Raw genomic sequence first — 15,364 nt, 5'->3', positions numbered from 1 at the left:
GAAACCAGTGCCTCTGGAGGAGAAGGCAGGCAAATAACTTACTCCTATTCTTTTTAAAAGAGGTATTCAGTCGTGTTTTAATAATTCATAAGGCATACAACCTCATAAATGCTCAAAGAAGTACAATATAGCCTGGAGAAATGAACTGAAATGGAAATCTTGGTCCCTATGATATTTTTAATAAATGCAGTGCCATGGTGTGCCCTCAAAACAAACAATCCTCACAGCAAACTGACGCCCCACTTCTTCAGTTAATCCGTCTGGGAAAGCCAACGACAGACAGTGAAATCCAGCCCTCAAGTCAAACAACTAACGACCAGGAGAAAAATCACCAAGCAATGGAAGGAAGACTGGAAAGAACCACGAAGCCAAATCCCAAGTATTACTCTGAAGAAGGCTTTTTGTCAGCTAAGTCAATTTTACTGAAATATTTAAAGAAAAAAAAATGACCTTGTTTTAAGACAGCAGAGTAGGAAAGCTTCTGCCCTTCCTCCATCCAAACAACAGCAGGATAAAAAGAAACTCCATCTTAGGTAAGACTGCACAAAAGCTATCACCCAGTCACGATGTATGTGAGAAAAGCTGCCAAAGGCAGGGAAATGCAAGAAGGGGGAAAGGAGGTACCGAGAGGAGGTCTTTGGCTTAAGGTCATGTGCAAAAGCAGCACAGGAGACACTGTCCTGAGACCAGGTAGAAAAGAGAGACAAGACTGAATCGTCAGGAGTCTCCTGGTTCCTACGCTGTGCTGGCAGCAAGGCGTAAAGGTTACACATTCTCAAACATACCACCCTGTGTCAGAAAGCGCTGCACTGTGAACAGGGAAGAACTCCTGGTGCCCCCACTCTCCCAGCCGCTACTTACACCAGTTTCAAAGCAGGGGTTGGGAGTAGGGGGCAATTTGACTTATTCAAAGATTAATAAAAAGGAACTGGTACAGGATCTAGAAAAGACCCAGTTACAGGAGAGAGAGCGGGGGAGGAAGAAAGAAGGGAGAAAGAAAGGGATAGGAAGTAAGTGGAAAAACAGTTGAGAAAAAGTCACCAGAAAAATACTGCCACCAAGCAAAGAAAATACAGAGAAACATCACTGTAAAAGGAAAAAGGAAAAACGTTCAAGGAAGTGATACAGTGCTTTACAAAGATATGATAAAAACACAGAACAAGATGAATGACGAGACTGCAGAGTTCATCAAAAAATTAAATCTAAACAAGAAGCTGCTGGAAGCATAGTGACCAGGCTAGACAAGATGGAGAAATGAGCAAAAAGAGACAGAAATCAACAGCGAGTTAGAAAAGACTGAAAGAAAAAGAGAAATGGAAGATTTTTTTTTATTTCATGTGTGTAACTGCTTTCCCAAGGAGAATAAAGGACAAATTAAAGACGAATTTTCCAAACTGTAGTCTGAGGGGGCACACGCGTGCCAGGGCGGGAAACAATATGGAGCGGTAATTCTGAGTCGAGCCTAATTAAAGTCTCCGGTACTTAAAGATAGAAGTCCAAAAGTATTCTTCAGTAGGTGGGGGGAAAATCTAGCTAGCCTTAGACTTCTCGACAGAAACATTCAATATACTGGAACTGAAATGCTCTCTGTAAAGTCCCTAGCAAACGGAAGTACCGCCACTCAAACTGCTGTTTAAGTTTAAAGAAAACAAAGACCCATCTTTAAACATTTTAAACCCCATGAAATTTCACTCCCATAGGTTTTCTTAAGAAAACTACTCTAGGAAAAAACCTCAGGTTACAAGAAATACACGGGAACACTCTGACGGGCTGCCTCATGCAGCCAAGCCTTCGCTGATCCTCCTGCAGGAAGCACCCTGCCACTCGCCCACCTGGCCACCTCCCTCCCACCTCGCCCTCCAAGGTCCTTCTTTCCTTCCATCAGGGCTTTGCTCAAGCATCAGAATTCCTTAAAATCTCTTCTGAGGCCACTCAGTCTGGACTTGTTTCTCTTCCCCACTTCTAATAATTTTATCCAACTGTATGTGATAAATAATATATCTGAAATAAAGTAACTTTAAAAGTCTGAAAATAGGCAAAGGCATACTTTTTAAGTGAAAACAAAAAGAAAGCTGGGGTCATGGATCAACAGTGGAAGAATCTGTCCCCTTGTCTCAATCCCAGAAAATAAAGGACATGGAAAAGATAAATGACTAGTAAGGTACAATTAAGAAAAGTGTATCAAACACTGTAATCTGAAAATAGATCTTTTCCAGTGTCCACAGAAAATTCACAAAAACTTTGTATCCAGGCCACAAAGAAAATGTTGATACTCTATGATCTCAATGCAATAAAAATATGAATTAATTATACAACAGAAAACACAAAACCCTAAGTGCTGGAAACTTTAGTTCTTAAGCCAAAAGGGAGGGCAGAGGTGGGGGCTGGGGGACACGCTTATAATAAAATGTACTATTAGGGGAAAAAAGAAAGAAAAATCTTTAATAATCTAATGATGAACATAAAAAGGAATCAAAAGATATGGCGATGAACAGATGAATGTTCATTTCTAGTTAAGAACCACTAAATTAGACCCATTACCATTTTTAACAGCAAATGTTTGAGGTTCAAAACACTGACGTTGCTCTAGATAAGAGAGTTAAGATATGGCAGAACTGGGATTCCAATGTCGTCTTGTGTCACGTACAGTGTGTTTTGCTTCCCTATGTATTACACAGCCTTCCTATGGTCAGTTAAATCTACTAAACTCAAATACATAATAGAGTTCAATTAGACCTAAGGTATCATCAACAGGAAGAAACGTCGTTGTTACAAATATCACCAGGAAAGAAAAAACAAAAAATAAATAAAAAAGAAAACACTCTACCAGTTAAGCTATCACAGTGCTTTCTCACTATGAAATTGTTCTACTCATTTTAAAAGGCCTTTTAAACTAGATTTTAACATAATCACTCCTGGTCCTAAGTTAAAAAGGAAGAGTAAAACAAACTGGATGTGACTTTGCAATGCAACATGGGATTGTTCCATGAGTTCTTCCAAGAATAAAAACCTGCTTCACAAACACAAGCAAAACTTTCACAGCACGACGCCCACTGTGTTGGGGGGGTAACTGCCTTTCGGCTGCAATCCTGGGAAGATCCTCAGTTAGTTGAGAGCTTATATACTTGTTCTGCAAGTATTTATTATAAAATGCACACTACTGATGGCTGAGTAATTTCACCAATCGAGAACATTTCCTGTGTCTTAATAAATGCATGATAACGTGTAGCTGGAAAGATAATGTTCCGTTACTAATGACATAATATTTTCCTCTTTCTGTTTTACAAAATAATGTCAGAATTCAGATGACTCAAACACTAAACATATTTCATTACCAGGCGAGTGCACAGCTCCACGTGGGGGAAGCAAAGTTAATATCTGTCAGCAATCACGAACCTGCCACAGTTAATCTTTAGTAAGTCAATGGTCAGAGTGGTGTCAGCAAACCTGCCTGGTGAGACTCACCTGGTACAAGTTAGAAACGACGCCCAGGGCCTCTCGGGGGATTATGATCTGCTGCTCTTAGTGAGCACCTTGGAATCACAAGATGTGGGTAAAACTTATCATTAGACACAATAGGGGGACACCGTCCTAGACAATAAAACCTCCAAATATAGAATTACAGAGAACATGTCATTAATCACGAAGATTGCATAATGGCCATTCAAATTCATTATGAAATAAAATGCAATTTTTATCTTTCATGTGCCTGGAAGTCTGTTATAAACCACAACAAAGTAGGCATGGGTACATCATATGCACATATATACGTGCAAACACACATACACACACACATTTGTATAAATGTATATAAAATATACATACACATACAACACACACACTCAGGACTCCACCTGACGACTCTGAAGGAATGAAGACAGCTACCTAGAAAAGACCAATCTTTGAAATGAGGAGAAAGGGAACTATTTCACACATTCGTCAACAAACTTCTTACAACTGAGATGCATCACTTTATGAAAAATTCTGCTCTCTCCCTATCATAACTACAAACCATACACTTAAAAGTGAAAATTGCATTCTAATCATATTTAAAGTTAAGCTCATATTTAAAATCTCTAAGTTCTTCTGCTCGTAAGCCTTACGGCCTCCACATGTCCAAGAGAACTCTGTGATGACTGACATGTTTGTCCAAACTGGGGCTACCCACCTGTGGCCACTGAGCACCTGAAACGTGGCTAGAAAGACTAAGAAATTGATTTTGAAATCTTACTTAATTTTAGTTAACAGAACAGCCAGATGTAGGCTACTAGCTACCACATTCGAAACAACACAGGTCTAGAAGTTGAAGTCGTGACACGTCTGAAAGTTTATCTTCGTTCACTTGAGATCTGGGGTGAGGCTCTCTAGGGATCTGGTTGAGCTGGTTGATTAAAATCCTTTGTGGCTAAATTACAAATGGGACGGCCCGACCAGCGAGCCACGCAGAACAAACCTCACCACCACCGCTACCAACAAGTGACCCTGTTTAACAACACCCTTCGCTTAATTTTCAAGAGTCGCTTCTGGTAACAACGTTTAAATGTTTTTGTTAGCTTTTTTCCCTGATCGTTCCCTCCTTTAAACAACAGAAGTAGCACGTATCTAAAACAGCAGTCCCTGGAGGAGAGGGTACAGCTCAGTGGCAGGGTGCGTGCTTAGCATGCACAAGGTTGTGGGTTCAATTCCCAGCACCGCTATCAAAATAGATAAACAAACCTAATTACCTCCCCCAAATAAAACTAAATTGATTGATTATTGATTAAATTACGCAGTAGCCCCTGATGCCCTACAGCACAGGTGGCTACATTCATCCCCCTTTTCAGGGCTCTCCCTCCATTGTTTACTTCTTAAATTTTCAGCTTATCTTTCCTTCCCATTTTCATAATCCAAAAACCATTTTCTCAGGCTCCCCCCATCACAACTGCTCTCACCACACTCCTTCTTGCACTTCTTTTACAGACTCACTGACTATTTGTTTTTCTCCTACCTGGTTCTGTCAACAGCTCTCGCTTTTCACTCCCTCTCCTTCCCCTTCTCACAAGTGACACATTCTCCTGTGGGAGGACACCCAAAGCCGTGCTGCTCATTTAATAAGGCTGCTCCTTTGCAAAAGTATTTGTAAAGACATCTAATTAGTCTCAGAACCTTCTCCCTTCCTGCTTCTTGGAAAAGCAGAATTCAAGGCGGAGGTCGAGGAGGACCATGAAGCACTCAAGACCCTCGGGGCCGCAGGCCCAGCCTTCAGTGCAGGAGGCCTGGTGGCCATGACAACGGGGATGAGAGGATGCGCCTCTCCCAGTCGGTTCGGCCTTAAGAAGACAAGAGCATATTGACTGGCTCAATGATTAGAAGCAGATAAACTGAGAGAAGGAAAACAGTCCCCAAAAAAGACCAAAGAATGCGTATTATAATAAAAATCAAATGGTCATTTAAAACAGTCCAGGTACACATCCTATTCAAGAGTTTCAAGTACGCATCATTTGTCCAACACTATTTTGAGAACTCCCTGGACCCGAGAAGATATCTACCCCCGTGAAGAAACACAAATCTAAGAAAACTGGAATAACACAAAGCAAAAGTGCAGCCGAGGACTCTGCTTCCCGGCACTGACTGGTCACACTTAGCAAGGCTGTGCAACGGGAAAGATCCAGCCTGAGGCCGTCATCTGGGACTTGACAGAAGAGGGGGAAAACACACGCTGGACTCCAACGAAAAGGCAGATTAGAGATCAAAGAAGAGAGAGGACAGATTTACAAACCGAGTGAAGAATGTACATCAAAGCAGAGAGGCAAGAACGAGCCGGGCCCAGCACACGTGAAGGGTACCCAGGAGAGCAGCCTAAAAGGGTTATGTCTGTAAATAAAAAAAGATGCAGTTGTGACAGGGGCATCTTACAGAGGAAACTGGGTATCAGAAAAAAAGAATTTAAGTGGGAAGGAATAAAACACTGCAGATATTACAAAGGGATATGGTGGAAGTTAGGAGGGGCCGTCCAAAAGATAACTGCAATGGACGAGAAAAGGTGATCAGAGAAAAGAGCTTGAGAGAGGTGTAATAATGCGCGAAGTTTCGTGGCAGCAGTGGATACACAGAGCTAAAGTTGAATTCAAAGAAACATTTAGAGAATGAAAAACATCAGTAGAATCTGAAGACATAACAGAAAGGGGAGAAGGAAGAGGAAGAAGCATCAAAGATGATTCAGTGTTTCTATCCCGGAAAGCAGAATGAAAGACTGGTGGCACGTTTGATCACAACATCTAACACACATAAAAATCCCATCTGTTTTCACATCTTTCCTAGGCATCTGGCTTAATTCATGCATGCCCAATGAGGCCCTCCAGCATTTTTCAAGAGAAGAATGCCTAAGTATATTATACTAATATTAAGTGCAACCACATAAAACAAACGAAGACTAGAAATAAATTTTAAAATTAATTTCCTTCCTTGAGGATGAAAATGACACGCTATCTGGCATTTGCTTCACAATAGTCAGGAGGGGAAGGGTATATAGGAAGCAGCACTGGCTGTGAGTTAGTAATTGCTCAAGATGGATGATGTGTACATGGGAGCTCATTAAACTCCTCTATCCACTTAAGAACAAAAGCCTCATCCCTTTTATCTATTCACATGAATCTCATCATTCACTGAGAGCTCCCTTCTAAAGGAAATGATCGTAAAATGTGACGACGTAATTTGTAAATACTTTTGACTAAAAGGCAAGTCTAGCACATTATAGCCATCACTAAACGTAACTGCAAAAATATGTATTTTGTTAAAAATCCTACCTCTTCTACACAGCCCTTCTGTACACCACTGTACTTTAACTGAAGTCAAGGAGAAATAAAAAACAAAGTTATTCAAATGCTGTTTCTTAATATTCATACATCAACATCACCAAGACATGCACAGAATGAGTCAAACTGTTAATACTGAGTTCATACCGTGTTCATACTAAGAGTGTAAACAAGAGCTGCAGTCCAGCATCACACATCCTGTATAGTTCTCTGGGTCAACAGTCAGGAAAAGAAGTTCACCCCTTAGGTCGCTACAGCTACATTTCTAAATATTAATCGATACAAATATTCTATCTTTTGTCATTACATCCTAATAAAAATATAACATATAATTGAGTCCATGAACACTAAGTATTAATTAGTTTTCTGAGTTTTGGTTTTCTTTTTTTTGTAACGGAGGTACTGGGGATTGAACCCAGAACCTTGTACACACTAGACATATGTTCTACCATTGAGCTGCACCCTTAACCCCCTAACTATTCATTTTAAGCTATAACTGATTCAGCAAACTGTTTTTAAGAAAGTATAAATGATTAACTGAGACCCTGAGAAAAATCTAAAATGCAGCAGATCCTGCTTTCATAGAATTGTTTTGAGATGCTTAACAGACATATTTAAGCTCTTAGGGATGTACCTCCCAAATGAAAGCTTAAACATTGTGAGTCCAAAGATTCTAAAGCCTGAGAAATGTTTTATCACATTAAAAAGAGCAATGTAACTAGACAAAAGCTTAACAGTCTCACTTGTTTCCCTAGTAAGATTTGTTAAATCTCTAACAACATGTTTTATGTACCCACAGTATTTAAAGGGGATTATTTTCCAAAAAAAGAAAAAAAAAACTAAATTACTAGGCTCTATTACACTTTTTAAATCATTGACTTTCCATATGACACCAGGAAATGAATCACCAATGTCTTATTAAAACATTTTACTTGGGGCACATACGTATAAATCAGGGTTTGAATCCCAGCTCTGCTACCTGTTTGTGATGTTGTTGCTATGTGACCTTGAGCAAATCATTCATTCTCTTTGTGTCTCAGTTTCCTCATCTGTTACAGGGGGATAACAAGAGTACCTTCTTCCCAGAGTGAGAGTTAAATGAATCAGGCTGTGCAAAGATCTCAGATGAATGCCTGGCACTTAAACACTAAAAAATTATTGCTGTCACTGCTACCATCACCTCCATCATCATCACCAAACATTCGAAATCGCTACAGCCTTGATGGGTACAAATGCAAATTTAGGTTCTTCCTAATGTTTTTCTTGATAAATAATGACAAGTCTCGAGTTTTGGATATGCAATGCTTCTTGGCCTTAATAAGTGAAAGTAGTCAAGCAGCAAAACTAAAATGGGTTCTGAAAAGTGTAACATCTCAGGTTTAGTGTTTGTGACCAAGAAAGTGGTAACTGTGTACACATATAATTGCTACAGAAATTTTCAAAAATCCTATTCAACAATCTTAAATATACACTGATTGATAGATGACTGAATAAAGACAATGTGGTATATATACAAAGTGGAATATTATTCAACCATTAAAAATGAAATCTTGCCATTTGTGACCACATAGATGGACCTTGAGGGCATTATGCTAAGTGAAATAAATCTGAGAAAGACAAATACTGTGTGATCTAACTTATATGCAGAATCTGAAATACAAAGAAACAAACAAAAAACTGAGCTTGTGGATATGGAGCAGAGATTGGTGGTTGCCAGAGGTGGGGCGGGGAGTGGGGGAGAAATGGGTGAAGAGGGTCAAAAGCTACAAATTTCCACTAATAAAATGAATAAGTCATGGAATGGAATGTACAGTGTGGTGACTAAAGTTAATAGTCTGTATTACATATATGAAGTAGCTATGAGAATGGATCTTCAATGTTCTCAACACAAGAAGAAAAATTCTGTAACTATACAGGATCACCAACGTTAATCAGACTTTCGTGGTGATCATTTTGCAATATACACAAATAATGAGTCATTCAAATACTGAAACAAATATTAAGTTATTTGTCTATTATATCTCAATTTTAAAAACCCTATTTAAGCTTTTGTGAGTACGTAACTCTGAAGAATATCTTTTTCTACGACTTTAAAGAGAAACTACATATCCTCATCACTCACTACCCCCAGCCACAAATCAACTTCCCTCTAAGTCTCAAATACACAACCTTATTCCCTCTTCAGGACCTTTGCAACTGCTGCCCCCTTGGTCAGAAATGCTTTGCCACCAGGGCTTTGAGATGGCAACTCAAATGTGACTTCTTCAGAGAGGCGCTTTCTGACAACCTCACCTTTTGATTTGACTTGACCACAATCAGACCCTCTCCTTCAGTTCTTCTGTTTACTTTTGCGTGATCTGTCTTCCTCACACCCCCTCCAACAAACTGTAGAGACATGATAACTGCTGTCATGGAGCTATCTACCACCAGATCCCCAGAACAGAAAAGGATAATTGGTTGGTACACAATCAGCTAAATATTTAAAAAATGAATATTTAATTTTGAACATCACATTTCTTGAAGTTTACTGCCTAAGTTTTTCAAGGCACGTGTGTTCAGTGATGGCCTACATACTAAATGATTAGGGCTGCTCATCGAGTCATCGAACTATTATTACTTTAAAATACCTTTGAGATTCAAAGTTTATCCCAGTGCCAAATTTATGTCCTGAAAGAGAGTAGGAACTATCACCTTTCAATATCTGTTGGCCACATTTAGAGTCAGAAGCTATTAATAAACATAATTTTCCAAAACAAAATTTATGAATTAGTTTAAGCACAAAAACAGAAAAAATAGGGGGAAAGAAAATCGGTGCAAAAGGACATACACAGACAAGCAGAAACTGAGTAGCAGCTCTTCTGCAAAAGTGGTACTTCTTTTCAAGACAAAAAAAAAAATACTACTTTTTTTTAACTTTTTTTTGAGTTATAGTCACTTTACCATGTTGTGTCAAATTCCAGTGTAGAGCACAATTTTTCAGTTATACATGAACATACATATATTCATTGTCACATTCTCTTTCACTGTGAGCCACCACAAGATCCTGTATATACTTCCCTGTGCTATGCAGTACAATCTTGTTTAACTATTCTACATTTTGAAATCCCAGTCTGTCCCTTCCCACCCCCCATCCCCCTGGCAACCACAAGTTTGTATTCTATGTCTAAGTCTGTTTCTGTTTTGTATTTTTTTTTTTTTTAGATTCCACATATGAGCAATCTCATGTGGTATTTTTCTTTCTCTTTCTGGCTTACTTCACTTAGAATGACATTCTCCAGAACATCCAATGTTGCTGCAGACAGCGTTATGTTGTTGGTTTTTATGGCTGAATAGTATTCCATAGTATAAATATACCACATCTTTATCCACTCATCTGCTGATGGACATTTAGGCTGTTTCTGTGTCTTGGCTAATAGTGCTGCTATGAACGTTGGGGTGCAGAAAAACCACTACTTTCTGCTCATACTGCAGAACAGAGCAACAAAGGTCTGGTTAAACTAATTACAATACAACAGTAATACAACTAATTTTCAAATAGTGTGCTGTGACCTGAAAAAATAATCAAAGACTATTTTAAAGAGAACTAAACTGTCTGCGGCACAAATTGTATTTTAGTAAATATAATACACACACACACACACACACATACACACAATTAGGAAGAAATACTTCAAGGTGTTAACAGGATATTTTGGGTGATACGATTACAGACATTTTTATTACATTATCATTTCCTCTTGGTGCCCTTTTCTTTTTCTTTGTCTAAATTCTTAATTGCATCTGCAATCTTAATAAAAATATTGGAGCTGGTAAGTTGCCTTTTTTCATTTGCAGGGTTATTTTCTTTTTCTTTTTTTTTTGTTTTTTTTTTTCTTAAGAAAAAAACAAATGGAATACTGAATCCAGTTAGGAAATAATCTAATTATACGCCTTAGACAGAACGAGGATAAGCCGTGGTGAATCTCATTACTCGGATCATAGATATACTACATTCATGAAACTCTGAAGATGCTAAAAGAGTAGAAACAGTACACTGCTCTTAAGAATAACAATTCTAATAATGGCTTCCATTTATCAAGTAATTACAACCTTCCAGGTTTGGATATTATCTCATTTTATCCTCACAGTAATCCAATAAGGTAGCCTTTATTGTTTCTATTTATAAAGTAAGAAAATACAGGGACTCAACTGTAAACAACTCGGAGGAACATACACACGCTCGTTCGCTCACTTCTTAGATTTTCAGTGGGGATGCTGTGCTATCCTCTGAATACCTGAAAGATTTCATTATAAAAATTCTCACTATCATTAATTCTTTTTAACTTTTTTTTTTGCTGCTTTTAAAATAATTACATATTTTTTCAGTCATCAACTCAAATTTTATACCAAGCTACCCACCAGTACTGCATCTAGAAATCCCACTTAGAGCAGGGCAATGGTGACTAATGCTTCTTTGCTATAACACCTAAAAGGACTGTAATGAAGTTTTGTGATCCCAGAATAAAATTTTTCTTCAAATGACTGAAAATCATACATTAAGAACATTCACTATTAACATGCAGATCCACAGGCCAGTTGTCCAAACTACCCATAGATTGTCCCCTCAGTCTGGAAGAAACCAAGCCTGTTTCATTACGTCCTATCGTGGCCAAAAGACAAGCCCCCTGACATGCCATTCTAACTGCCAAATATTTCATTCCAGCTGTCAGAGGGCAAATGATCAGAACCTGAATAGTATCTACAAAATAATCATTGAAAAGCTTTAACTGAAGAACATTGGTTCAGACCTCACATAACTGAAGGTCCAAAGTATGTGACAGTGTATCTATAGAACGATTCATTTTGAACATCTTTCTCTTTTTCACTCTATCCTTACTCAGGCAACAGAAGGAAACTGGTGAACACACACCAAAATGGTAATAAGCACAATGGAGTTTTGTATATTTATATTCCACTGATTCCATTTCCAATGGTTCTATGTGAACACTTTCACTTCTTTAAAAATTACTTTCCTGTCCACACAGTGGTGTTGCCTACGGTGACATGAGATCATGAATTACACATTATAAGGCAGCCATGGATTTATTTCACCCAAACTAGTTAAAATACATCATTCAACCATTTAAAAATTTCTTCACAATCAAAAGGTAGTTATCCACCTAACCACCATGAGTAGAAAAAATAAGCCTAAGGAACAGGGAAGGAGGGGTTAGCAGGAATCCTGGCATTAGCCTACATTGTGACAGATCAATGGGAGATGCGGAGGCAGCTGGGCAGTGGGGACGCCTGGAGGCCATGCAGGGAGCCCCAGGGCCGCCTCAACCAAAGAACCTCTGCTCTTACCTACTTCCTGTCCCGGGAACTCCCAGAAGATTTCTCACGTCTGATTTCACTTGAACAAAAGGATCGTGAAGGTATAACAAAAGTAAAGCACTCTAAGAGATTACTGGATGCATGTATATCCATATAATCCTCCTTACTTGCATTCTAATCCTCCAAACATGCATCTGAAAGGAAGCTGGATGGAGCCCCAACCACCAAGCGCACGAAGGAACAAGCCTTCGTACTGGCAGGGCCCGAACTGGGCTAGAGATAGTTCTACTTTAACTCGAGCACTTCATTAAAAAACATTAAACACACTCTCTGTATAGCATCAGTCAGTGTCTCTCACTCTCATCAAACTTTTAGAGTGAAATGGAAGGACAAAATGAACAACCCTTCCCAAACCGACTCATCAAGCTTGAACAATAAAATGTCATTATGGACTCATCATTATTCTGAACCAAATGTGATATATCCATAAAACACAACATGTTAAGAGTAAAAACGTATATTCTTTTCCCTAAACTTGTTAAGGATGACCATTAAACTTCACTTTCCTCTGACAATTGTGATTTAGATGGTAACCAAAAAGGCATGAAAATAAATTGTCTGCCTGTCTCTTCCTTCTCTTCATGCTTGCTTTATTTATGGTGGTCGTAACTCTGCAACCAATAAAGAGAGGTAGTGAATATCCTGTGAAGGCAGCAGAGTCAACATTAACTAATAAAGGCCGGCCTTATCGGGGAAGAACAAAGTTACCCGCAAGCCTTACGTTACTGAGGAAATAACACATAAATCCACTGCACGACTTCAGATATGAATCTTTGTGTGCTGACTACGGGATTTAGCTAATATATATTTTTAAATAGATGACTGAGCAAATCAATGTGCGTAAATTCATTTCAAATGTCATGCTAGATGTCCAAATCATTGTATTTAATGGAAATGTCTACTTAGAGGGAGTGATTTTCAAGGCAAGGACGATCAAGCTAATTTTTCAAAACTAATAAGCATATCCTCAGAACCAATTTAGTCTAAAGTAGCAAACAGAAAGATTCAACTCAAATTGTTGTCTCTGCATATATTAAGCCATAAATGTATCCCAAAATCCTGTACCATGGATCACTCATTTCCTTAGAAAATTACCTTCTCTGGATAAATATTTTCTTTCTTTCTCTAAAAATAAAGTTATACTTAGAATGAGTTCTATGATGTGGCTGACCACTATAAAAAAAAACTCAAGAAATCATCAGAAGTTTTTGAAAATGTTGCCTAAATAAGAAGAGTTGTTCTGTGTGGTTCATTATTTCCTATGGGAACACAGTGTGTCATTTTTCAAATTAGGATGTCTTTTATCCCTACACAAAAATCAATCACACTTCTATACGCCGACAATGAACATGTGGAAACCAAAACGGAAAACACAGGATCACTTATAATCATGTCAAAGAGATCAAAATACTTAAGTACAAACTGAAAAATACACACAAATGGCCTGTATGGTAAAAATTACAAAATGCTGATGAAAGAAATCACAGAGGACAGAAATAAAAGGCAGTTTCTTAGTAATGCCTAGTTACTAGCGTCAGGTAAATTCTGCATAAACAGTATATAAATACCACTAGTAAAATTCACACCTAACAGGACTGTTGTCTCTCCCGAGCAATCATCAGTAGTAGCTTGAAGCCTGGCGTCACAAAGGTCCTGGGTGTAAACTGGAGATTTCAGTGCTTCTAAATTCTGTGATTGCTAAAACTTCAGTTTTCCCTTATTATGATAACTCTGCTCAGACTATAAGCTTGGTAAAAATCAAATGTGAACCACATGACAAACCAGTAAGCAATCCTTAAAGTCTTGACTATTTCTTCTTGGTGGGAATGGAGGGAGGAGATTAAGTTTTTATTTATTTTTTTATTTTAATGGAGGTACTGGGGATTGAACCCAGGACCTCATACATGCTAAGCATGTGCTCTACCACTACGCTACACACTGCCCCCTCAACTATTTTCTTGAAAACAAAGTTCTGATCTAACAATTGTATGCTTATCTACTTCTCTTATTAGCCATACATCAAAAACGGGATCTAGTGGGGCAGGGTATAGCTCAAGTGGTAGAGCGCATGCTTAGCATACATGAGGTCCTGGGTTCAATTCCCAGAACCTTCTCTAAAAATAAATAAATAAACCTAATTAACTCCTCCCCCCACCCTGCCCCTCCACCAAAAAAAAAAAAAAAAAAAAACCAAACCTGAGTCTAAACACTGGTGGATAGACATTTTATTAATGATAAAAGGTTATTTCTTTCCCAGCTGTAAGGGGTAAAATTCTTAAAAACCTTCAGTAGTAACAGCATCTTCAATTACAGAACTCAAAAGCTAATGAGAAAAACAGGATTGGTCACAAAGTCACAAGACAAAAAAATCACTACAGCGTTTACCAGTGATGTGATTTTTATGTTTTACTGTAAAGGCAGAACACTAAAGATAGACCACAAAATTACATTTCACAAATCTTTAATGGGTCAAGACAATCCCAGCTTAAACTACCTTAATCAAAACAAGAGGATTTAGTTGCAAAAACCCTTATTAGCTTCCTGGCTTTCAACCGCAGGTCCTGTCTCCTGAAATCCCAAGATGGAACTTACGGTTGCAAGGAAAACTGAAACGTCTCTTGTCTTTCCTAACTGGGGACAATGGCGGAGAGGCAGCTGGCCTGGCTAGCTCCAATTTAAAAACACACTGTGAAAAATACTGACAAACTGAGTTACATGTCCACCCTTGACCCAACCACAGTGGCCAGTGGACTCGTTCACCTGGACACACCCTGGGGGATCCACCACTGCAGCCAACGGCTGGGGGCTGACGCCTGGCAGCTTCCCCTAGAACTAAATGGTTAACGTGAGGGAGGAGCAGTTCCTTAAAGGAAGTGAGGCTCGTTGACAAATATAAATGAACAAAATAAAAGAACTGGAGCAAAAAGGGAGGAGTGCTGAGCCAACAAAAGGAACAGCTACCCACATCATTCAGTAAAAACAAGCACCCTTTTTCAATATTTCAACATTCTGAAATTAAGGTATGTTTGAAAATCAAGAAAATCAATCCTGGGCCTGGCGACAACTGTGACACTGTCCATGCAAGCAAAGACTTGGTCTGTCACCACAGGTGACATATCTGGACCACAAGAATTTTTCCACAGTTCAATCAATAAGCCACTTGAAAAACACTGGAAAAAGGAAAAAGAACCCTGATG

The 15,364-nt window shown here is 38.7% G+C and overlaps 1 protein-coding gene across 10 annotated transcripts in view; it reads right to left on the bottom strand.

Moving 5' to 3' along the window:
• Nucleotides 1-15,364, bottom strand: part of TPK1 (thiamin pyrophosphokinase 1) — a 320,519-nt gene that overhangs the window by 225,300 nt on the left and 79,855 nt on the right. The gene's annotated exons all lie outside the window — the stretch shown is intronic.

The sequence above is a fragment of the Vicugna pacos genome, chromosome 7, assembly GCF_048564905.1.
Source record: "Vicugna pacos chromosome 7, VicPac4, whole genome shotgun sequence".
In the NCBI taxonomy this organism is placed as follows: Eukaryota; Metazoa; Chordata; class Mammalia; order Artiodactyla; family Camelidae; genus Vicugna; species Vicugna pacos.
Note: the sequence above shows the minus strand (reverse complement) of the source record. Positions and strands in the feature narration are given on the sequence as shown.